Source organism: Schistocerca piceifrons, chromosome 2 (genome assembly GCF_021461385.2).
Source record: "Schistocerca piceifrons isolate TAMUIC-IGC-003096 chromosome 2, iqSchPice1.1, whole genome shotgun sequence".
NCBI lineage: Eukaryota > Metazoa > Arthropoda > Insecta > Orthoptera > Acrididae > Schistocerca > Schistocerca piceifrons.
The window spans coordinates 743,728,933-743,754,108 of record NC_060139.1 but is presented as its reverse complement, the minus strand read 5'-3'; positions in this window follow the sequence as shown (position 1 = coordinate 743,754,108).

Below are 25,176 nucleotides of genomic sequence, written 5' to 3'. Positions count from 1 at the left end.
AAACTGGTTTGATGCAACTCTCCATACCTTTAACCTGTACAAACCTTTTCATACTGCGCTTAAGTACCAGAACCTACATTCATTTGAATCTGCCTACTGTATTCGGGCCTTGTTCTCCCTATACCATCGCCCCTTCCCACCCCCACAAACACACCTCCCTCCATTACGTAACTGGCAGTTCGTTGCCCTCTCAACCAATCAGTTCTCTTACTCAAGTTGTGGCATAAATTTATTTTCTCCCTAATTCGAGTCAGTAACTTTTCATTAGTTATCAGAAAGATGAATCTAACCCGTAATATCCTTCTGTAGCCCAGCATTTCAAAAGCTTATTCTCTCTCCTTGTTTGAGCAGTTTGTCGTCTACGTCTCACTGCTCTACAAGGATATACCGCAGTCAGCTACCACCAGCAAAAGGCTTCTAATTCTTAAATTTACATTCAATGTTACCCTCAGACTTCAAGAAGAATATAATAATTCCAATCCCAAAGAAAGCAGGTGTTGACAGATGTGAAAATTACCGAACTATCAGCTTAATAAGTCACAGCTGCAAAATACTAACACGAATTCTTTACAGACGAATGGAAAAACTAGTAGAAGCCAACCTTGGGGAAGATCAGTTTGGATTCCGTAGAAACACTGGAACACGTGAGGCAATACTGACCTTACGACTTATCTTAGAAGAAAGATTAAGGAAAGGCAAACCTACGTTTCTAGCATTTGTAGACTTAGAGAAAGCTTTTGACAATGTTGACTGGAATACTCTCTTTCAAATTCTAAAGGTGGCAGGGGTAAAATACAGGGAGCGAAAGGCTATTTACAATTTGTACAGAAACCAGATGGCAGTTATAAGAGTCGAGGGACATGAAAGGGAAGCAGTGGTTGGGAAGGGAGTAAGACAGGGTTGTAGCCTCTCCCCGATGTTGTTCAATCTGTATATTGAGCAAGCAGTAAAGGAAACAAAAGAGAAATTCGGAGTAGGTATTAAAATTCATGGAGAAGAAATAAAAACTTTGAGGTTCGCCGATGACATTGTAATTCTGTCAGAGACAGCAAAGGACTTGGAAGAGCAGTTGAATGGAATGGACAGTGTCTTGAAAGGAGGATATAAGATGAACATCAATAAAAGCAAAACAAGGATAATGGAATGTAGTCTAATTAAGTCGGGTGATGCTGAGGGAATTAGATTAGGAAATGAGGCACTTAAAGTAGTAAAGGAGTTTTGCTATTTGGGGAGCAAAATAACTGATGATGGTCGAAGTAGAGAGGATATAAAATGTAGGCTGACAATGGCAAGGAAAGCGTTTCTGAAGAAGAGAAATTTGTTAACATCCAGTATTGATTTAAGTGTCAGGAAGTCATTTCTGAAAGTATTTGTATGGAGTGTAGCCATGTATGGAAGTGAAACATGGACGATAAATAGTTTGGACAAGAAGAGAATAGAAGCTTTCGAAATGTGGTGCTACAGAAGAATGCTGAAGATTAGATGGGTAGATCACATAACTAATGAGGAAGTATTGAATAGGATTGGGGAGAAGAGAAGTTTGTGGCACAACTTGACCAGAAGAAGGGATCGGTTGGTAGGACATGTTCTGAGGCATCAAGGGATCACCAATTTAGTATTGGAGGGCAGCGTGGAGGGTAAAAATCGTAGAGGGAGACCAAGAGATGAATACACTAAGCAGATTCAGAAGGATGTAGGTTGCAGTAGGTACTGGGAGATGAAAAAGCTTGCACAGGATAGAGTAGCATGGAGAGCTGCATCAAACCAGTCTCAGGACTGAAGACCACAACAACAGACCACAACAACAACAACATTCAATGTTAACAAATTTCTCTTATTTAAAAACACATTTCTTGCTAAGCATTTTATATCTTCTCCACTATGGCCATTGTCCCTTACGTTGCTGCTCAAATAATGCTCATGTACATTTAGCGTCTCATTTCCTAACATGATTCTATCAGCATCATCTGATTTAATTTTAGTACGCTCCATTATCCCTGTTATACTTTTGTTGATGCTCATCTTACATCCTCTTTTTCAAGATGCTATCCACTTCACCATTCAGTGCTATTCAGTTCTACTGTCACCATCGTATTTCCCACATGCGAACCAGAAAAAAAAAGTTAGGAGACACTGGGGCTCGAACAGAGGTGTACAGACAGGAAAACCCTACGCTGCAGTCTGCAGAGGAAGAGAAACGTGAGAAAGACGATGTACCTTCTACCTTTGCTATACAGTGGCTTGTGCAGCATTTAAGTACTTGTACTACATATGAAAAGTATTAATAAATGAAAAGCACCCGGTAGCTTTTATTCTACAATATTAATTGTATTGTGTTAACAGGTTTTCAGCTTACAAGGCCATCTTCATACATTTACTGATGTAAGCCGAAAACCGGTTAACACAATAAAAGTAATATTGTAGTACAAAAGTAAACTGGTACTTTTCATTTATTATAATGTTTTTCTACCAAGAACCGACGGAAGATTCTGTTAACATGAAAAGTATTAGTTTTACAGTAGCTGTTCAAACTTGATTCAGTCTATGAATGGTAATACGTTCTTCTTGCATCATACAGCTATACGCATATTAAAAAAAAACTATAGCTACAACTGATATCACAGTAAATACAAATGTATTGGCTCTTTTACGATACACACAATTAATTAATTAAAAATCTTCTCGAAGTTTTTTAAATCACTGTTAGAAGTCCACTACTGTAATTTGCTGTGTCATATATTATTGCAATATAGAGCATATTTTAGTTTCATTACCCCCATGAACCATGGACCTTGGTGTTGGTGGGGAGGCTTGCCTGCCTCAGCGATACAGATAGCCGTACCGTAGGTGCAACCACAACGGAGGGGTATCTGTTGAGAGGCCAGACAAACGTGTGGTTCCTGAAGAGGGGCAGCAGCCTTTTCAGTAGTTGCAAGGGCAACAGTCTGGATGATTGACTGATCTGGCCTTGTAACAATAACCAAAACGGCCTTGCTGTGCTGCTACTGTGAACGGCTGAAAGCAAGGGGAAACTACAGCCGTAATTTTTCCCGAGGGCATGCAGCTTTACTGTATGATTACATGATGATGGCGTCCTCTTGGGTAAAATATTCTGGAGGTAAAATAGTCCCCCATTCGGATCTCCGGGCGGGGACTACTCAAGAGGATGTCGTTATCAGGAGAAAGAAAACTGGCGTTCTACAGATCGGAGCGTGGAATGTCAGATCCCTTAATCGGGCAGGTAGGTTAGAAAATTTAAAAAGGGAAATGGATAGGTTGAAGTTAGATATAGTGGGAATTAGTGAAGTTCGGTGGCAGGAGGAACAAGACTTCTGGTCAGGTGACTACAGGGTTATAAACACAAAATCAAATAGGGGTAATGCAGGAGTAGGTTTAATAATGAATAGGAAAATAGGAATGCGGGTAAGCTACTACAAACAGCATAGTGAACGCATTATTGTGGCCAAGATAGATACGAAGCCCACACCTACTACAGTAGTACAAGTTTATATGCCAACTAGCTCTGCAGATGACGAAGAAATTGAAGAAATGTATGATGAAATAAAAGAAATTATTCAGATTGTGAAGGGAGACGAAAATTTAATAGTCATGGGTGACTGGAATTCGAGTGTAGGAAAAGGGAGAGAAGGAAACATAGTAGGTGAATATGGATTGGGGGACAGAAATGAAAGAGGAAGCCGCCTGGTAGAATTTTGCACAGAGCACAACATAATCATAACTAACACTTGGTTTAAGAATCATGAAAGAAGGTTGTATACATGGAAGAACCCTGGAGATACTAAAAGGTATCAGATAGATTATATAATGGTAAGACAGAGATTTAGGAACCAGGTTTTAAATTGTAAGACATTTCCAGGGGCAGATGTGGACTCTGACCACAATCTATTGGTTATGACCTGTAGATTAAAACTGAAGAAACTGCAAAAAGGTGGGAATTTAAGGAGATGGGACCTGGATAAACTAAAAGAACCGGAGGTTGTACAGAGATTCAGGGAGAGCATAAGGGAGCAATTGACAGGAATGGGGGAAATAAATACAGTAGAAGAAGAATGGGTAGCTTTGAGGGATGAAGTAGTGAAGGCAGAAGAGGATCAAGTAGGTAAAAAGACGAGGGCTAGTAGAAATCCTTGGGTAACAGAAGAAATATTGAATTTAATTGATGAAAGGAGAAAATATAAAAAGGCAGTAAGTGAAACAGGCAAAAAGGAATACAAACATCTCAAAAATGAGATCGACAGGAAGTGCAAAATGGCTAAGCAGGGATGGCTAGAGGACAAATGTAAGGATGTAGAGGCCTATCTCACTAGGGGTAAGATAGATACCGCCTACAGGAAAATTAAAGAGACCTTTGGAGATAAGAGAATGACTGGTATGAATATCAAGAGCTCAGATGGAAACCCAGTTCTAAGCAAAGAGGGACTGATGACCTTCGCTGTTTAGTCCCCCTTAAACATACCTAAGCAAAGAAGGGAAAGCAGAAAGGTGGAAGGAGTATATAGAGGGTCTATACAAGGGCGATGTGCTTGAGGACAATATTATGGAAATGGAAGAGGATGTAGATGAAGATGAAATGGGAGATACGATACTGCGTGAAGAGTTTGACAGAGCACTGAAAGACCTGAGTCAAAACAAGGCCCCCGGAGTAGACAATATTCCATTGGAACTACTGACGGCCGTGGGAGAGCCAGTCCTGACAAAACTCTACCATCTGGTGAGCAAGATGTATGAAACAGGCGAAATACCCTCAGACTTCAAGAAGAATATAATAATTCCAATCCCAAAGAAAGCAGGTGTTGACAGATGTGAAAATTACCGAACTATCAGCTTAATAAGTCACAGCTGCAAAATACTAACACGAATTCTTTACAGACGAATGGAAAAACTAGTAGAAGCCAACCTTGGGGAAGATCAGTTTGGATTCCGTAGAAACACTGGAACACGTGAGGCAATACTGACCTTACGACTTATCTTAGAAGAAAGATTAAGGAAAGGCAAACCTACGTTTCTAGCATTTGTAGACTTAGAGAAAGCTTTTGACAATGTTGACTGGAATACTCTCTTTCAAATTCTAAAGGTGGCAGGGGTAAAATACAGGGAGCGAAAGGCTATTTACAATTTGTACAGAAACCAGATGGCAGTTATAAGAGTCGAGGGACATGAAAGGGAAGCAGTGGTTGGGAAGGGAGTAAGACAGGGTTGTAGCCTCTCCCCGATGTTGTTCAATCTGTATATTGAGCAAGCAGTAAAGGAAACAAAAGAGAAATTCGGAGTAGGTATTAAAATTCATGGAGAAGAAATAAAAACTTTGAGGTTCGCCGATGACATTGTAATTCTGTCAGAGACAGCAAAGGACTTGGAAGAGCAGTTGAATGGAATGGACAGTGTCTTGAAAGGAGGATATAAGATGAACATCAATAAAAGCAAAACAAGGATAATGGAATGTAGTCTAATTAAGTCGGGTGATGCTGAGGGAATTAGATTAGGAAATGAGGCACTTAAAGTAGTAAAGGAGTTTTGCTATTTGGGGAGCAAAATAACTGATGATGGTCGAAGTAGAGAGGATATAAAATGTAGGCTGACAATGGCAAGGAAAGCGTTTCTGAAGAAGAGAAATTTGTTAACTTCCAGTATTGATTTAAGTGTCAGGAAGTCATTTCTGAAAGTATTTGTATGGAGTGTAGCCATGTATGGAAGTGAAACATGGACGATAAATAGTTTGGACAAGAAGAGAATAGAAGCTTTCGAAATGTGGTGCTACAGAAGAATGCTGAAGATTAGATGGGTAGATCACATAACTAATGAGGAAGTATTGAATAGGATTGGGGAGAAGAGAAGTTTGTGGCACAACTTGACCAGAAGAAGGGATCGGTTGGTAGGACATGTTCTGAGGCATCAAGGGATCACCAATTTAGTATTGGAGGGCAGCGTGGAGGGTAAAAATCGTAGAGGGAGACCAAGAGATGAATACACTAAGCAGATTCAGAAGGATGTAGGTTGCAGTAGGTACTGGGAGATGAAAAAGCTTGCACAGGATAGAGTAGCATGGAGAGCTGCATCAAACCAGTCTCAGGACTGAAGACCACAACATACCAGGATTATGCCTTTGTAGTACAGCACTGAAGAGAATTTGTTCTTCTTAAGTCAACAAGAGCCAGTAGCTTTGCCTGATGCTTGTTACTTGAGACACATTTCATTTGAAGGCAAGTAAACGAATTCTCACAATCTATTACTAAAACTGTAAATCAGGACACGAAGTGTGCATGGGACTTTGTGTGAGTAAGGTTCTAGCTGTTAATGTATCTGGGTTATCATCAGTGACCCCTAGATCAGCAGTATTTAGAACAGACACAAAGAGATGTAAATTGTCATTTGCGAATTGGCATACAACCACAGAGGAAATCACACCCTAAATGAAGGCTGAATTCTATGGAGAACTGGAGGTAGTGGTTGATGCCATTCCAGATAGCAGTTTTAAAATCCTACTGGGCAATATGAATGCTAAAGTGGAAAGAAAGATATAATCCATTCAACAATTCGAAGATACTGTTCACATGAACTCAGGTGACTGTGAATTGTTACTTCAGAATACTCTTGTGATTTTAACAGGTTACAGATCCCCTTTCGATAACTTTCACTTTTTGATGTGAAATCTAGATGCGTTATTGAGCTACCAGACAATAAGAAACAGTAATTTGTAGGTATTTGGTCGTAGATGTCTTAAAAGGTACAGGCAGGGCAAATGAACTGATATCATTATTTGAGCGTTTAAATCTAATTTCAGCGGTTTATTTTTCAACTCATGTGCAGCTGGTTATTACATCTTTAGAGGCAGTGCTCAAATTGAGACAATTAATGTGTACCCAATTGTTAACGGACTACCTGATCATCATTATCAGTTAATGGAACTAACAATAGACCTAAACCCGTGAGTTAGGTTCTTACAAGGCAGTGAGGCTCGTTATGAGGAGAAAATTCAATTTTATAAGTAAGTGAAATGAGGTTTTATGGGATGAGGTTTATATAAAAAGACATGCTAATTCCCAAGTAAATTTGTGCCAATTTTTGAGAGTGGCTTTCCTGAAAAGTTATTCAGAAAATTAATTTAAAAAATGTAAGTCATGGATAACAAAGGGAATTAAAATGTTATGAAGAGGGCATACGCAGTATAAAGAACAATATAAATCAAGATATGACATTACCTGCATATCAGAAAAATACTGTTACATTTGAGGAAAGTCATTAAAATTTCCAGAGGTATGGTTGTCTTCATGGAAATTAATAACACAGATAATAAGATTTAATTTATATGGGATATTGTCAAATGAGAGACAGGGCAGACAGTCAATGAATGAAATACCATAAAAATTAAACTAAATGACAATGTTGTGAGTGATAATTTACGATTTGCAAGTACTTTTAGCAATCACTTTCTAAATGTTGCAGCAATAGAAGGATTAAACGGTTTAGTTGAAGTAGCAAGAGAATATATTAAAAACGTCAATGCACAAAACTTTAAGCAATTGAAAGTACCACCAGCATCCTTCACTGAAATTGATAGAATTATAATAATTCTAAAAAAAGACGCTCATAGGATGTTGATGTAATTTTGAACAAAACTCTGAAATGTTGCTCTATCTTAACTAGATGTGTCCTTCTAATGCATCACTGACACAGATAGTTTTTACAGACAGTTTAAAATATGCAATTGTTAATCCTTTTTATAAGAAAGGTGACAACAAAGACTTCAATAATTATCGTCCACTTTCTATATTGACATCTTTTTCCAAAATAATGGAATAAGTTACATATTCAATAGCAGTCCCACCATTAAGTAGAATCAATTTGCTTAGCATATTGCTGTTTGTATTCCAGAGGAATTGCTCGACTGAGAAGGCTATTGACACACTTACCCACCAAATATTACAACCTTTAAATAATAAAATATCACAATTAGTATTTTTGTGATCATTCCTAGGCTTTGGACTATGTATATCATGTTATGCTCTTAGAAAAACTTTAATTTTATAGAAATGATGCCTTTACACACAACTTGTTTGAATCATACTTCACAGACAGAATGCAAAAGGTTGTGCCGAATAATTCAATCAGTGGTGGAGAATGGAGAACTAGACTGGGGAGGAAACACAAAGGGAGCCCCAAAGGGTTCAATTTTGTGTCCACTCCTATTTGCTACGTATGTGAATAACGTTGCACTTAACATTCAACAAGCAGAATTGGTACATTTTGCAGATGAAACTAGTGTTACAGTACATCACATTAGACAGATAGCAACAGAAGAAATTTTTAATGATTCCAGAATGGAAATATCTCTCTGCAGCGTAATGTGTACTGATGTGAAACTTCCTGGAAGATTAAAAATGTGTGCAGGACCGAGACTCAAACTCGGGATTTTTGCCTTCGACAAGCAAGTGCTCTACCAACGGTAGGACACTTGCCTACAAAAGGCAAAGGTCCCGAGTTCAAGTCTTGGTAAGGCACACAGTTTTAATCTGCCAGGATGTTTCATTTGTAATGATGTTTCACAAACAACTGGTAAGTGGTTCTCTGAAAATACACTCTCCCTAAATTTTGAGAAAACACACAACATACAGTTCCATACTACAAATGGAGTCATAATAAAAACTGAGGCAGTACATGAAAAGGAGTTAGTAAATTGGGTAGAATGCTCCAGATTTGGTCTGTACATGTCGATGAAGCCTTATCACTGAGCTGCTCAAACAATTAAGTTCGTCTACTTCTGCTTTTCGTATAATTACTACCCTTGGTGCAAAAGAATCAATTTCCTGACATATTTTGTATATTTCCACTCAGTTGTGTCTTTTGGAAATATTTTCTGGGTAACTATCACTCAGAAAGAAAGTACTGACTACACAAAAGCGTGTAGTAAGAAAAATGTGTGGTGTTCACTTGTCGTCATCCTGTAGGTACCTTTTCAAGGAGTTGGGCATTTTAACTGCACCATAACAATACATATATTCGCTAGTAAAATTCGTCATAAAAAATCATCACATTTTCAGAAGAATAGTGATATACATACCGACAACGTTAACGGAAAGAATTACATTTATTAACCTTTATTAAAGTTGCCAGTGGCTCAGAAAGGAGCTCAATATGCAAGAATAAAATTTTTTCATAATTTTTCCAGTAAGATAAAATCTCGGACAAATAGAAAGGAAATTTTAAATCTATCTTGAAATCATACTCCTGGACAACTTCTACTATTCCATGCTCGAATTTCTTTTTAAAAACTGGTAACCTGTAAAAAAAATTAGTTTCTAAGTGTAGTGGCATGACTAGGAAAAAAAGTATTCATTAATGTTGACACTAATCATGTATACATATACTGTAAACTGACTCTTTCCACATAATATAGACAATAGAATCGTTCAAATGATCCATGGAACATGTGACTAACTAACTAATGAAGAAAAACTGGCCCAAATTTTGTACAAGGACAAACACAGTTTCAAGAAGTACAGCGAATTATCCAAGCAACCTGTGGAGAATCTTGAGAATATACGTCAAAGGGATATTAGAGGAGGCTCAACACGATTTCTTGGGAAAAGAGGTTCAAAAGATCCAAAGTGAAGTTAAGTCCTTTAAGAAAGGATATCAGAGTCGTCAAGGGCAATAATGGGGCCATACTGACCAATGAGTTCAGCATTGTTGAGAGATTGAAACAATAGTTCAGAGACTTCCTCAACTGTGATGAATCCAAAGATCTGTTTGAATGTCGAGCTCCTGATAATGTAGATTTAGTTTATCCTCGACGTACAGTGGAGGAAATAATGAAGAATCGGATAATGAAGCTGAGGAAGAACAAAAGTCCAGGAGAAGATGGAATCTAGGCAGAAGTAATTCAAGCTGGAAGGATTTCACCAACTAATCAAGAGGATCTGGATAGTGGAGGAGATCGCTGAAGATTGGAAGACAACAGTCATCTGCGCTGTGCAAAAGCAAGTTGACGAAATGGACTGCATCTACTACAGGGGAATTGCCCTCCCGAACATCCGCTTTAAGTTCTTGACCAGATGTATACTGTATAGAATCCAGCCGTTTGCTAAATATCAGATGGGAAGAGGTTATTGTAGAAAAAGCCGTTCGATTGTGAACAACATCCATGTAATGCGGCAGTTCACCGAGAATGTTAGAATATGGCACAGATGTTCATGTGCTCTTCATAGATTTTAAGAAGGCACGCGACTGCACACGCCGGCAGGACCTGATGAATTGCCTAACCGAGTTTGCAAATACCCGATAAACTCGTCAGTCTAGTTCGAGTTTGTCTCACTGATTCAAAAAGCAAAGCGAAGCTCGCGAACCAAGTCACTGAGAGCTTTTACTTAAATGCGGGGTTCAGAGGGGGGTATGGGTTGTCATCGATATTATTCAACTTGGCGCTCGAAGAGATAATGAGAGGAACTTCCCATAAGTATTTTGATGGGATCGAGGTACAGGATGAGAAAATCATAAATCTCGCATCTGGCGACGACATAGCCCTATTGTTCAGTTCCAAGGAACTACTGATACGGATGAGCGATAGAGTGGAGGCGGCAGGGAGCAGGACCAGTTTCCTCGTGTCTGAATCGAAGACTGAGTGTATAGCGATGAGCAGCCCTCACATCTACTCAAGAGACCTTCTTCAGACTCTGGTAGTCGCAACTCGATGCTACAGAAGAGTTCATACTTCTAAATATCTGGGGAGTAATCTTAGCAGAGTACACATCAATCGAGGCAGAAATGAAAGTGAGACTCCAAGCCTTACATAGATCATACTTAAGTCTGATAGCTTTTTAAACCGCGCAATCTCTTAAGGAATTTCAAACTCTTACTGTGCATAACACTGGTCCAACCCGTTGGGCTACATGGCAGCGAAAATGGGTGTGGCCGAAACAAAGACTTAAATATTCTTCTCGTTTGCGAGCGCAAAGACTTAAGCAAGATCTGTGGTCGGGTACAAGATAAGTTCGCTGGAGACTGGAGGATCCGGCATAATTGTGAGACAGGTGGTATCTACAACACACCAAATACTGTAGGCCTGATCAGAACGAGATGACCTTTGAAATCCATAGATATTACTGCCCGCTGAAGAAGACCGCTAGGCAAACCAAAGAATAAGGAGAGATGGAATCCATGAAGCCTTGCTGCAGACTGGCATAGAGCATGATTAGTGGCAGAAGGCAGGAAACAGAATTTAGTGGCAGAGGAGCCTTGCACCTGCACATGGTCCTCTGGACCTCGCCTTGTAAAGTAATTAAAACAAATTAAATCTTCATTTTGAGTGTATATGCGGCAGGAAATCATTCACGCAGTCGTGTCTAACGCTGGATCCATGATTGTCTACTGTAAAAAATCTACTCATAATCTTTTTGCAATCAAAAAGTTTTTCAACTAATTTTTCAACTAAGTCTTTTACAAAGCATTTTAATGTTTCCAGAATGTGCTTGGGTTGCTCAGTTGGTGGAGAACTTGCCCCCGAAAGGCAAAGGTCCCGAGTTCGAGTCTCGGTCCGGCACACAGTTTTAATCTGCCAGGAAGTTTCATTTTAATGTTTTATCATACTCTTTTCTCTTGCTAGAATAATACTAAAATGACACACTCTTAACAGCACAAAAATCACAGTTTTCTGTTAATTTATACAGCTTTATTAACACGATAAGCCTCTTTTCTTTATTTCCTTCACATAAAAAAGGTAAATGTGTCAGGAGTAACTCCTTCTAGCAGTTCAATGACTACCCATGTCTAACGTTCACTACATTTCTGCATATCCTCTGCTGAGTGTTCTTTGTGAGAGATCATTATCAACATTCTTTCAATATTCCTCCAACGTGGGTTTATGCTAATTACAAATGCATTAAATCAAAGATGTATCCTGAACGTTCCTCCTTTTATAGATCTGTTCATAGTACCTGAAGATGTGTCTCAAACGGAGATCATTTTTATGTACACACTGTGCGATCAAAAGTATTCGGACACCCTAAAAAACATATGTTTTTCATATTAGATGCATTGTGCTGCCACCTACTGCCAGGTACTCCATATCAGCGACCTCAGGAGTCATCCGACATCGTGAGAGGGCAGAACGGGGCGCTCCGCAGAACTCACGGACTTCGAATGTGGTTAGGTGAGTGGGTGTCACTTGTGTCATACGTCTGTACCCGAGTTTTCCACTCTCCTAAACATCCCCAGGTCCACTGTTTCCGATGCGATACTGAAGTGGAAACGTGAAGGTATACGTACAGCACAAAAGCGTACAGGCCGACGTGGTCTGTTGACTGACAGAGACCGCCGACAGCTGAAGAGGGTCGTAATGTGTAATAGGCAGACATCTATCGAGATCATCACGCTGGAATTCCAAGCTACATCAAGATCCAGTGCAAGGCTATGACAGTTCGGCGGGAGATGAGAAAACTTGGATTTCATGGTCGAGCGGCTGCTCATAAGCCACACATCACACCGGTAAATTGTAAACGACGCCTCGCTTGGCGTAAGGAGCATAAACATTGGACGATTGAACAGTGGAAAAACGTTGTGTGGAGTGTCGAATCACGGTACACAATGTGGCGATCCGATAACAAGGTGTTGGTATGGCGAATGCCTGGTGAACGTCATCTGCCAGCGTGTGTAGTGGCAACAGTAAAATTCGGAGACGTTGGTGTTATGGGCGGTCGTGTTTTTCATGGAGGAGGCTTGCACTATTTATTATTTTGCGAGGCACTATAACAGCACAGTCCAACATTGATGTTTTAAGCACTTTCTTGCTTCCCATTGTTGAGAAATTCGTGGATGGCGATTGCATCTTTCAACAAGATTGAGCATCTGTTCATAATGTACGACCTATAGCGGAGTGGTTACACGACAATAACATCCCTGTAAAGGACTGGCCTGCACCGACTCCTGACCTGAATCCCTTAGAACACCTTTTGGATGTTTTGGAACGCCGTCTTAGTGCCAGGCCTCATCGACCGACATCGATACCCCTCCTCAGTGCAGCACTCCGTGAAGAATGGGCTGCCATTCCCCAAGAAACCTTCCGGCACCTGATTGAACATATGCGTGCGAGAGTGGAAGCTGTCATCAAGGCTAAGGGTGAGCCAACACCACACTGAATTCCATCATTACCGATTGACGGAGGCACGAATATGTAAGTCATTTTCAGCTAGGTGTCCGGATACTTATGATCATACAGTGTAGGCTTACAAAGCGACAACACAATTCCCTGCGTTCCACCTATCCTGCATTGGAAATGTTGATGTCTCACTCTCTCCCTCCCTTTCCCGCTGCCCTTTTTGTGGCCTGTGACAGGTAAAGATAGATGACGATCGTCCAAAATGCAACAGCAGACAAAGGATAGGATGGAAGGCAAACATGCATTGACGTGAAACATTTCAGGTTTGCGTGTCGATTACAATCAGACAAACTTCCTTTGAAAAGGTACAACAAGCCGGTAACCTTATTTGGAAACACGTTGTTTTATTGTTCTGTATTATCTGTATGACGTTTTTCGGAGCACTCAAATTATGTTGGCCGCATCCCCGAAAGTAATGCACTTCCGACACGCCTGAAAAAAATCCCAATAAACTAGGTCAACAGCCGCCAATTATATTACAGCTACTGCATTTTGCTTCATGTCCTCTGTCAGCAGCCCTGTGGAAATTTTCCGCCACTAAATTGAGGTCATTTACATTTTCCGTCTCAGAACTAACAGCCTGCTGTAATCTTTTGGCAATATGACAACAAAAAAATGAAGACTTCACCTGTGAAAGTGGTGCTAAGTTTCCAAAGAGTGACTGGACTAATCATACGACTAAAAGGACAGCTGCCACGTAACATATTTAAACAGATCTTTCACCGAACGTAGAAATAAAGCACTTTCCAGATTCTCTTTCCTGCTTAGAAAAAATATTCGAATTTAGTTTTATGAGTGCAAACGACCTTTTCTCGATGTAATCTAATATTTATTTACAATCTAGACATCCCCCCCCCCCCTATCCTGATTCCCTCCAAATAGCCTCCAAACCAAAAATCTAATCGTTTGAACTCATAATGCCCCGCTCCACGACCCTTTACCCACTCCCTGACAATTACTCAATCTACATTCAGCATTCTGGAGCCCCCTCCCCAATACCACAATTCCATTCTTCAACTTAGCGTAATGTTAACACCCCTGTGGAATACGCCACCATACCACACAAATTTGATAACGTGTACTCGCATACATGCATGCAGACAAGGGCACACCGACACACACACACACACACACATACACACACACACACACACACACACACACACACACACAGACAGAGAGAGAGAGAGAGAGAGAGAGAGAGAGAGAGAGAGAGAGAGAGTGAGAGAGAGAGAGAGAGAGCGAGAGAGAGAGAGATATTAGTTGCAAGTGGGCATTGATTTAAATCGAAGGGGAAAGTTAAAAATTTGTGCCATACCAAGATTAGAACCCAGATCTCAGGCTTACTAGCCAGATGTACAAACCAATGTGCCATCTGGACACAATGGTTCACTGCAACTGCACGGACTACGCTAGCACGCCTCCTGTCAGACTGAAATTCTCGACTTATCCATACTACTGTTACTCGCGACATTTCACTGATTCCCATTTCGAGTGTAGTGTACGTCTGTACTGAAGTGACAACTTGGTAGTCAGCCGGCCGCTGTGGCTGAGCGGTTCTAGGCGCTTCAGTCCGGAACCGCGCTGCTGCTACGGTCGCAGGTTCGAATCCTGCCTCGGGCATGGATGTGTGTGATGTCTGTAGGTTAGTTAGGTTTAAGTAGTTCTAAGTCTAGGGGACTGATGACCTCAGACGTTAAGTCCATTGTGCTTAGAGCCATTTGAACTTGGTAGTCCTCACGTTAATTACTTTAGTGGTGTCCATTCTTTCGGACATGTCTGAAAGAACAAACACCACATATGAAATGATAATTAAATCAAGACTCTACGCTGCCGACAGACGTTGATATACGTCAATGGGGACAGTTGAAAATGTGTGCCCCGACTGAGACTCGAACCCTGGATCTCCTGCTTACATGGCAGACGCTCTATCCATCTAAGCCACCGAGGGTACAGAGGATAGTGCGCCTGCAGGGACTTATCCATTGCACGCTCCCCGTGAGACCCACATTCCCAACTTAATGTCCACACACTACATTCGTAGTGCCCCGGCCCATTACACTCATTACTCGCGGCAGACAATCTTACCGAGTCCAGTAAGAGTTCGGGCAATACGTGTGCATCCGCACAGAAGAAGAAGGCCAATGGCCGGTTAGCCTTAACGATATGAAGATGGTATCTGTTCTTTTAGGCAAAAATCGCTCACACTTCTCTCGTAAGATAACCTGCACTTCTTATGAGATTAGTATTAATGTGTTTAATGTCATTTAGGTAACGAAAACGAAGTATGAAACTACAAAATAAAACATCTTCAACTTTTTTAGTCCTGTCTTCCTCAGTTGCGTGTAGTATTACGGTATATTGGTAATTTTTACTTTTTGGAGCATCTGACAACAACCGAATGAAATACAATTTTCGTATCATACGACTTTCGCGACTTAACTTAACACTCAGAGTTGCCGACATGCTAGAGACAGGGGTTCCAGATAGCATATGAGACTGGGCAGACACTCCAATCACACCTAAGCCAACCAAACACCAAGAGGGATAAATTCCAGGGATCGGGAATATAAAAATATCAAAAAACGTTTTCACCCCGGTTCCCCAACTCCTGATATAGTCGTTGACTATATCACTAAACCCGCCCATAGATGTAAACAACCATGCGTGAGCAGCGCCTATTAGACGGAGGAGTCTGACAGCCGATCAGTTCCGATCATTCCACCAGGAAGGAGGTACACGGCTCGTGTTGTCTGTAGTTCAACCATGCCTAGACGGTCAGGACCGATCGCGTCCGCTTTGTTACTTTGTGCGAGGAAGGGCTCTCAACAAGGGAAGTGTCCAGGCGCCTCGGAGCGAACGAAAGCGATGTTGTTCGGACGTGGAAGAGATACAGAGAGACAGGAAATGTTGATGACATGCCTCGCTCACGCCGCCCAAGGGCTACTACTGCAGTGGATGACCGCTACCTACGGATTATGGCTCGGAGGAATCCTGACAGCAACGCCGCCATGTTGAATAATGCTTTTCATGCAGCCACAGGACGTCGGGTTACGACTCAAACTGTGCGCAATAGGCTGCATGATGCGCAACTTCACTCCCGACGTCCATGGCGAGGTCCATCTTTGCAACCACGACATCATGCAGCGCCGTGCAGATGGGCCCAACAACATACCGAATGGACCGCTCAGGATTGGCATGACGTTCTCTTCACCGAAGAGCGTCGCATATGTCTTCAACCAGACAATCGTAGGCAACCTGGTCAACCTGGTCAGGCTGAATGCCTTAGACACACTGTCCAGCGAGTGCAGCAAGGTGGAGGTTTCCTGCTGTCTTAGGGTAGCATTATGTGGGCCAAAGTTCGCCGCTGGTGGTCATGGAAGGCGCCGTAACTGCTGTACGATACGTGAATGCCATCTTCCGAACGATAGTGCAACCATATCGGCAGCATATTGGCGAGGCATTCGTCTTCATGGACGACAATTCGCGCACCCATCATGCACATCTTGTGAATGACTTCCTTCAAGATAACGACATCGCTCGACTAGAGTGGCCAGCATTTCTCCAGACATGAATCCTATCGACATGCCTGGGATAGACTGAAAAGGACTGTTTATGGACGACGTGACCCACCAACCACTCTGAGGGATCTACGCCGAATCGTCATTGAGATGTAGGACAATCTGTATCAACAGTGGCTTGATGAATTTGTGGATAGTATGCCACGACGAATACAGGCATGCGTCAATGCAAGAGAACGTGCTACTGGGCATTAGGGGTAGCAGTGTGTACAGCAATCTGGACCACCACCTATGAAGGTCTCGCTGTATGGTGGTACGACATACAATGTGTGGTTTTCATGAGCAATAATAAGGGCGGAAATGATGTTTATGTTGATCTCTATTCAAATTTTTTGTACAAGTTCCGGAACTCTCGTAACCAAGGTGATGCCGAACTTATTTGATGTGTGTATAAACTTGAATGTCAAAGGTGTAATGCAGTATACATAGGCATGACATGAAGGAATTTTATAACACGGTACAAAGAACATATCAGTTGTTGGAAGTGCGAAACAAACCATTCTACATTTGCAGAACATTTAAAACTTCATAACCACCATCCGACAAACATGGAACAAGAAATGAAAATAATGAGAATAAACAACCATGATAAATACCTTATACAAATGCAAGAAAACTTTCACATTCGGAAAGCCATCACTGAAAACAAACATGTGATAAATGAGCAAACACTCAATAAAAGAATTGACAAGATAAAATCGTCCCTCTCGCACAAGCAGCCACAAAAAAATCATATCGAAACATACAGACAGACACGCACACACAAACACACACACATACACAAATAGTGCACAGATATTTCAAAAATTTCTCTCGAAAGTTGACAATAACATTCGATCTTTGACAAGAACATCCGACAGTTGGCAACACAAACCAAAACCCTGCATCATAAGAAGTGTTCAGTTCCTAACGTTGCGAAATGTGGCAATTATAAGAAGAGGAACGGAACGAAAAATGGAACAGAAATATAACATGTAGAAAATCGTCCACGCAACCTGTAAGTAGAATTTAAAATATAACTACATCATAGCAAAAACCAGCCACCAGAAGTGTTTACAGCGTATAGGTGCATTGCCCCAAAACGTAAACTAAATTGTAAAAATATGTACGTATTCCAGGACACTGAAGATGCCTTGCAGAGAATAAAGGCGAAAGGCGTATGGCACGAAAATATTGTTTCACTCAGTTGTAGTCAGAAAGTCCAAAAAAGTAAAAATTATCAATATACTGAAACAAAACAAGAAATTTGCAATGCCACTATTTGCCGATTTTCCGTAAGTGAGCCGGCCGGGGTGACCGAGCGGTTCTAGGCGCTCCAGTCTGGAACCGCGCGACTGCTAGGTCGCAAGTTCGAATCCTGCCTCGGGCATGGATGTGGCTGATGTCGTTAGGTTTAAGTAGTTCTAAGTTCTAGGGGACTGATGACCTCAGAAGTTAAGTCCCATAGTGCTCAGAGCCATTTGAACCATTTTTCCGTAAGTGAAGTGGAAGTACGGTTTCTGACCTACGGGGGTTGATAAAAATATGGCATCGCCAAGGATACAACACATTATCGTGCCTGATACTGTGTAGGATACCCCTGGCATTAAAAACAGCTTACAGTCGTCTCGTAATGGATAAACACAGCGCATGTATGGTTTTCAAGGGAATCTTATGCCATTCTTCTGCAAAGTAGTGGCAAGTTGAGGTAGCGTCGGTGAGAGTGGACAGCGATCACGCACGCTTCTCTCCAAAGCGGACAACAAGGGCACAGTATTGAGATCGTGGCCAGGGGAGACCCAGCAGTTCATCCTCGTGCTCACAAAACCAGTCGTGGACGAGGCGACACAGCGTCAGCATCGGGGAACAAACATTGTACCATGGGATGAACCTGATCAGCCAAAATGGTCATATAACTCTTGGCTGTAATGCGAAATTACAGGTTAACCATGGGGCCAGTGGAATACCACGATATGGCCGCCCAACAGTCACCGAACCTGCCATTTTTCAAACTTCGGTCGTAAATCGGCCAGAAGCTTAAAACAATGTGAAAGAAGATTAACCCTACCAAATGGCACTCTTCCGTGGCTCCAGAGTTCAAGTTTAATAGCTACGGCACTATGTTTTCCTCTTACGGGCATTTGTATAACTGAGGAGTGGGTTTGGGATTCCAGCTCGCCTCGCAATTCCCTGGTTATGGAGCTCGCTTCATTTGTTTCGGTGTTGACAGGGACCGCTAGGGCGGCATTCAGTTCTGCAGTGACTTATTCGTTGTCACAGTCCTTTTCAGTGACTGTCCCTCACCATCACTCAACATACACATTCGTCCAATCCGTGATTTAGCAAATGTTTTTCTGCTTTCCCTACGAGCATTCTGAATCTTCGATACGGCGCCTCTTGAAGCACCAAACACTTCGGCTACCTTGTTTAGGGAAGCACCCGCCATACAAGCAACAACAAAATGGTTCAAATGGCTCTGAGCACTATGGGACTTAACATCTGAGGTCATCAGTCCCCTAGAACTTAGAACTACTTAAACCTAACTAACCTAAGGACATCACGCACATCCATGCCCAAAGCAGGATTCGAACCTGCGACTGTAATACTAGCGCGGTTCCGGACTGAAGCGCCCAGAACCACTCGGCCACAGAGACAGGCAAGAACAACAATCTGCCCGTATAACAATGCACTAAGCTCTGACATATGGTACTCACAGCTACACAAAACACTGCTCTGAACACGACGCACACTTGCAACGCATTGAGGACATAGCAGCGATGGCGAGCATGGCCAAAAGTTACAGTCAAAACTGAAAGTTGTTACCGATATGTACAAACCATGTTCGGTTGTACGGGCATGAAACCAAAAGCCAATACACAAATATAACAGTGCAAAAAAATGGTTAAATGGCTCTGAGCACTATGGGACTTAACATCTGAGGTCATCAGTCCACTAGAACTTAGAACTACTTAAACCTAACTAACCTAAGGGCATCACACACATCCATGCCCGAGACAGGATTCGAGCCTGCGACCGTAGCGGTCGCGCGGTTCCAGACTGAAGCGCCTAGAACCGCTTGGCCACACCGGCCGGCTATAACAGTGCAACCTACACATTTAGCTAGCATCTGCATTTATGTTCAAGTACATATTTCTCGCGGTGTTTCCATATTTTTCCCATTCCCTGTATCACGAGAAAACGCAGGTTTTGGCAGGATAAATAAAACTTTATTTATGTAACAGTTGCTATGTGATTGTTTTGAATCTCTAAGTATAATTTGTAAAAGCAAAACTGTGTTATTCTAGATAAAATTCTCTAATGATGTCTGTAATACGAGGTGCATTCAAGTTCTAAGGCCTCCGATTTTTTTTCTAATTAACTACTCACCCGAAATCGATGAAACTGGCGTTACTTCTCGACGTAATCGCCCTGCAGACGTACACATTTTTCACAACGCTGACGCCATGATTCCATCACAGCGGCGAAGGCTTCTTTAGGAGTCTGTTTTGACCACTGGAAAATCGATGAGGCAATAGCAGCACGGCTGGTGAATGTGCGGCCACAGAGAGTGTCTTTCATTGTTGGAAAAAGTCAAAAGTCACTAGGAGCCAGGTCAGGTGAGTAGGGAGCATGAGGAATCACTTCAAAGTTGTTATCACGAAGAAACTGTTGCATAACGTTAGCTCGATGTGCAGGTGCGTTGTCTTGGTGAAACAGCACACGCGCAGCCCTTCCCGGACGTTTTTGTTGCAGTGCAGGAAGGAATTTGTTCTTCAAAACATTTTCGTAGGATGCACCTGTTACCATAGTGCCCTTTGGAACGCAATCGGTAAGGATTACCCCCTCGCTGTCCTGCACTGGCGGTTACCCGAAATTTTTTGGTGGCGGTGAATCTGTGTGCTTCCGTTGAGTTGACTGGCGCTTTGTTTCTGGATTGAAAAATGGCATCCACGTCTCAACCATTGTCACAACCGACGAAAAGAAAGTCCCGTTCATGCTGTCGTTGCGCGTCAACATTGCTTGGCAACATGCCACACAGGCAGCCATGTGGTCGTCCGTCAGCATTCGTGGCACCCACCTGGATGACACTTTTCGCATTTTCAGGTCGTCATGCAGGATTGTGTGCACAGAACCCATAGAAATGCCGACTCTGGAGGCGATCTGTTCAACAGTCATTCGGCAATCCCCCAAAACAATTCTCTCCACTTTCTCGATCATGTCATCAGACCGGCTTGTGTGAGCCTGAGGTTGTTTCGGTTTGTTGTCACACGATGTCCTACCTTCATTAAACTGTCGCACACACGAACGCACTTTCGACACATCCATAACTCCATCACCACATGTCTCCTTCAACTGTCGATGAATTTCAATTGGTTTCACAACACGCAAATTCAGAAAACGAATGATTGCACGCTGTTCAAGTAAGGACAACGTCGCCATTTTAAGTATTTAAAACAGTTCTCATTCTCGCCGCTGGCGGTAAAATTCCATCTGCCGTATGGTGCTGCCATCTCTGGGACGTATTGATAATGAACGCGGCCTCATTTTAAAACAATGCGCATGTTTCTATCTCTTTCCAGTCTGGAGAAAAAAAATCGGAGGCCTTAGAACTTCAATGCACCTCGTATATAAACAGCGTAACGCATCTGAAGCAGAAGTAAAAATAAGGTTGCAGCGTTATGGGGTTTTTAATTTATAATACAAATATTTATACAGTGTGTTTGGGGAGGAAAGGTCAATATTTTAAATAGTGATAGTATAAATAATTCTGAACAAACTATGTTATATGAACATAGGTCGGCAAATGCTTCGTTAGGGAGGTATGGGTATTGAAAGAAACTTTAATTCTGCAAAATTGATGTGCACAGCGTGAATGTATACGCAATACAGCTGGACTGTAACGTGATTTTCTTGCAAATAATGCACGGGTACATGCTATGTTTACGCTATGCAACCTACCACGTATTATGGTCATGTGTACACAGTACAATCACCCGTTGTTTGCGCAGTTGTGCCGTGTAAGCCGCATTGTGTAGTGTACTGGCGACGGATCGGTTAGCTGTGTGGTATACAGTGTTAACTGTGTTCGTACAAGTGCTGCTAACAATGCCACACGTCTACACTAATGAGGACTACGCAAATATGCTGTATGTTTATGGCTTCTGCGACGGTAGTGCTACCAGTGCAAGAGAAGAATGCCACAGGCGCTTTCCGACTCGACCTGATCGCAGGGTGTTTACCAAAGTGTTCATCACTTTGCGTGCAACAGTAGACATTTTTCGTCCGAGCGTGCAAGTCAACCAACTTTGCAAGAACGGGAAGAAATTATCGCACATGTTGATCGAAGTCCCAGTACGAGCATACGAAGAATGTCCCTGCGTATGAATGTCCCACAGACACGTGTATGGGAAACACTACATGCGGAAAACCTGTTCCATTACACACTCAGCTTATCCAAAATCTCCACGTTGGCGACAATGCCCAACGACTTCAATTCTGTCACTGGGTAACTGAGAATAGTCACTTGCTTCCATATATACTTTTCACTGTCGAAGCCTAGTTTTCGCGACATGGAATAAACAACACACGCAATAATCATCGATAGTCACGGGAAAATACGTACGCTTCAGTGGATAGCAATTTCCAAGTTAGTTTTGCCATAAATGTTTCGTGCGGCATGTTACCTTACGCCTGAGGAACCATCTCAGCCGCACCTATCCTAATTGCCGTGGCGGTGCTATGAACTGGCCTCCAAGACCACCTGACGTTACACCTTTAGATTTCTGTTTATGGGATTGGATGAAATCAGAGGTGCACAAAGAGAAGGTAAATACACGAGATGAACTGTTTCGTCGCATCATGGACGCTGCTGAATTGATTAGGAACCAACCACAGGCAACTGAACAAGCAACACAACATGTTATCGCTGGAGCGCAAAAGAGCGTTGACGTTCATGGTGGAATATTCGAGCCTGTTCTGTGAACTGTACAACATCTGTACGATAAGTGTTAAAGCCGTTTGTAAAAGATGTGGTACGTCTTTGTCAACTGAGTACATGTGACATGCATGTTGTAATGCATTATGTACTAAATGCAAAGTAAAGAAACATTATATAAAAATGCATAACAAAAAAATGTTCAAATGTGTGTGAAATCTTATGGGACTTAACTGCTAAGGTAATCAGTCCCTGAGCTTACACACTACTTAACCTAAATTATCATAAGGACAAACACACACACCCATGCCCAAGGGAGGACTCGAACCTCCGCCGGGACCAGCCGCACAGTCCATGACTGTAGCGCCTCAGACCGCTCGGCTAATACCGCGCGGAATACGTAACATAACTGTACTTCTCTGTAACATTGTTTTCAAGAAAATCACGTCACGTCCAGTTGTATTGCGTATACGTTCACGTCATGCACACCAGTTCTGCAGAATTAAAGTTCCTTTCAATACCCATACCTCCCTAACGAAGCATTTGCCGACCTATGTTCATATAACATTTTTTGTTCAGAATTACTTATCCTGTCACTGTGTAAAATATTGACGTTTCCTCGTCAAACACCCTGTATACAGGGTGATTGTAATTAAGGTGAAGCTACCCACAGAGGCCCAGTGTGGGCTGTGGTCATCGGATGGGGGAGAAACTTGGTACACATGCTAATGCATTAATGCGGAACCGATTTACGCTCGGAAAAAATTAGTTCCACTTTTGGCCACCAGGTAAAAATATGGAGCCGGCCGGGGTGGCCGAGCTGTTCTAGACGCTATAGTTTGGAACCGCGCGACCGCTATGGTCGCAGGTTCGAATCCTGCCTAGGGCATGGATGTGTGTGGTGTTCTTAGGTTAGTTAGGTTTAAGTAGTTCTAAGTTCTAGGGGACTGATGACCTCAGACGTTAAATCCCATAGTGCTCAGAGCCATTTTTTTGAACAAATCTGGAGCTGTACACTGTGTGACATACACTGTAACTTCCCCACAGAAAAATTATTAAAATAGTTATATGAATAATGAATGTGATTCTAATTTTTGTGTAACCTCAGAACAAAACTGGTTCCCATTTAATGTACCCACAAAATTCTTTTCTCATTTAATGTAAGCTCGAAACAGAAAAATTCCTAAACCTCGTAATAAAAAATAAATTCAGTAACCTGGTAAAATCTGGACGACGGCCCTGTAAGATCATTCTGAATAAAAAGCAAAATTTCTCACCTCGATAAAGTCGGCAACTATCTGCTCTTACAATAGCTCTTTTTCGGCACAGCTCTGTGCAATGCTGGCCTATACATTTGTTATTTATGAAAGGAAACAAATGATTTTTCTTTTGCAATGATCATGCATTGGAAAAAAAATTAAATTCTTTAAATTGAATGCTTGTTATTATTAGGACATTTTTAAAAGATATACATGGGAGTTTACATAATATTACTAGATATGCGCGAGGCTGCTTTTTTACCTTATACAATAATACTCAGGCTCCGGCATCGCTGCACCGCGACCAGCCCAGCCAACATGATACACCAGACTAGAGCAGACTCAAGGCCAGACACACACTGGCAACAACTTACTGCTAGTGCTACACAGTTCGTACAGTCAACACCGCTCTCTGGTCAGCGATTCTCTTATACCTTGCATATCGCAGGCAGCGCATGAGCAATACATCGAAATTACATCTGCTCAGACCTCTTACACAAAATTACATCTGTATTACATCTGCTCGGACCTCTTACATAACCGTCCACTGGGGAGGGGGGGGGGGGGCAAAAATTTGGCAGTGATGGTGAGTCAATTGGACTTGCCATGAGCAACAAATTTTTCTTAATTAACTAAGTTTACAGTCACAGAGTATATACACACACACACACACACACACACACACACACATATATATATATATATATATATATATATATATATATATATATATATATATATATATATAAGTGCAGAACATGAAATGAAATAGAGTGCACATGCACTGAGTACAGAACATATCAAGAAATCACAAAATGTATACGCAATGAGTACAAATCATATTAACAAATGACATAAAGTGCATACACACTGTAGTATTTTTTTACCATTTTACAAGAACTAGGATAGGAAAGGGAAGGATTGCATCATGGTTGTAGCACAGTAGGTTGCATGTAGCTGCACTGAAAGTCCATATCTTTCTACAGAAGCACAACACCAAGTGAGACAATCTGAAGTTCTCGTCCCTGAAGTATTAATCAGTGTAGCTAAGACACTGAAATGTCGTATGAATATTCAATGTTATCATTTTGGTAGTACATTAGGTACACCAAACAGTGGAACAATAATAACATCTCCATTGTCCAAGATGGTGGACACCATGATGTGTCAACACCACACTCTTTCACCAACGTAGAATTAGTGCGGAAACCAAATATAGTGCTCCATGATCATAAGGATAGACAGGACAAA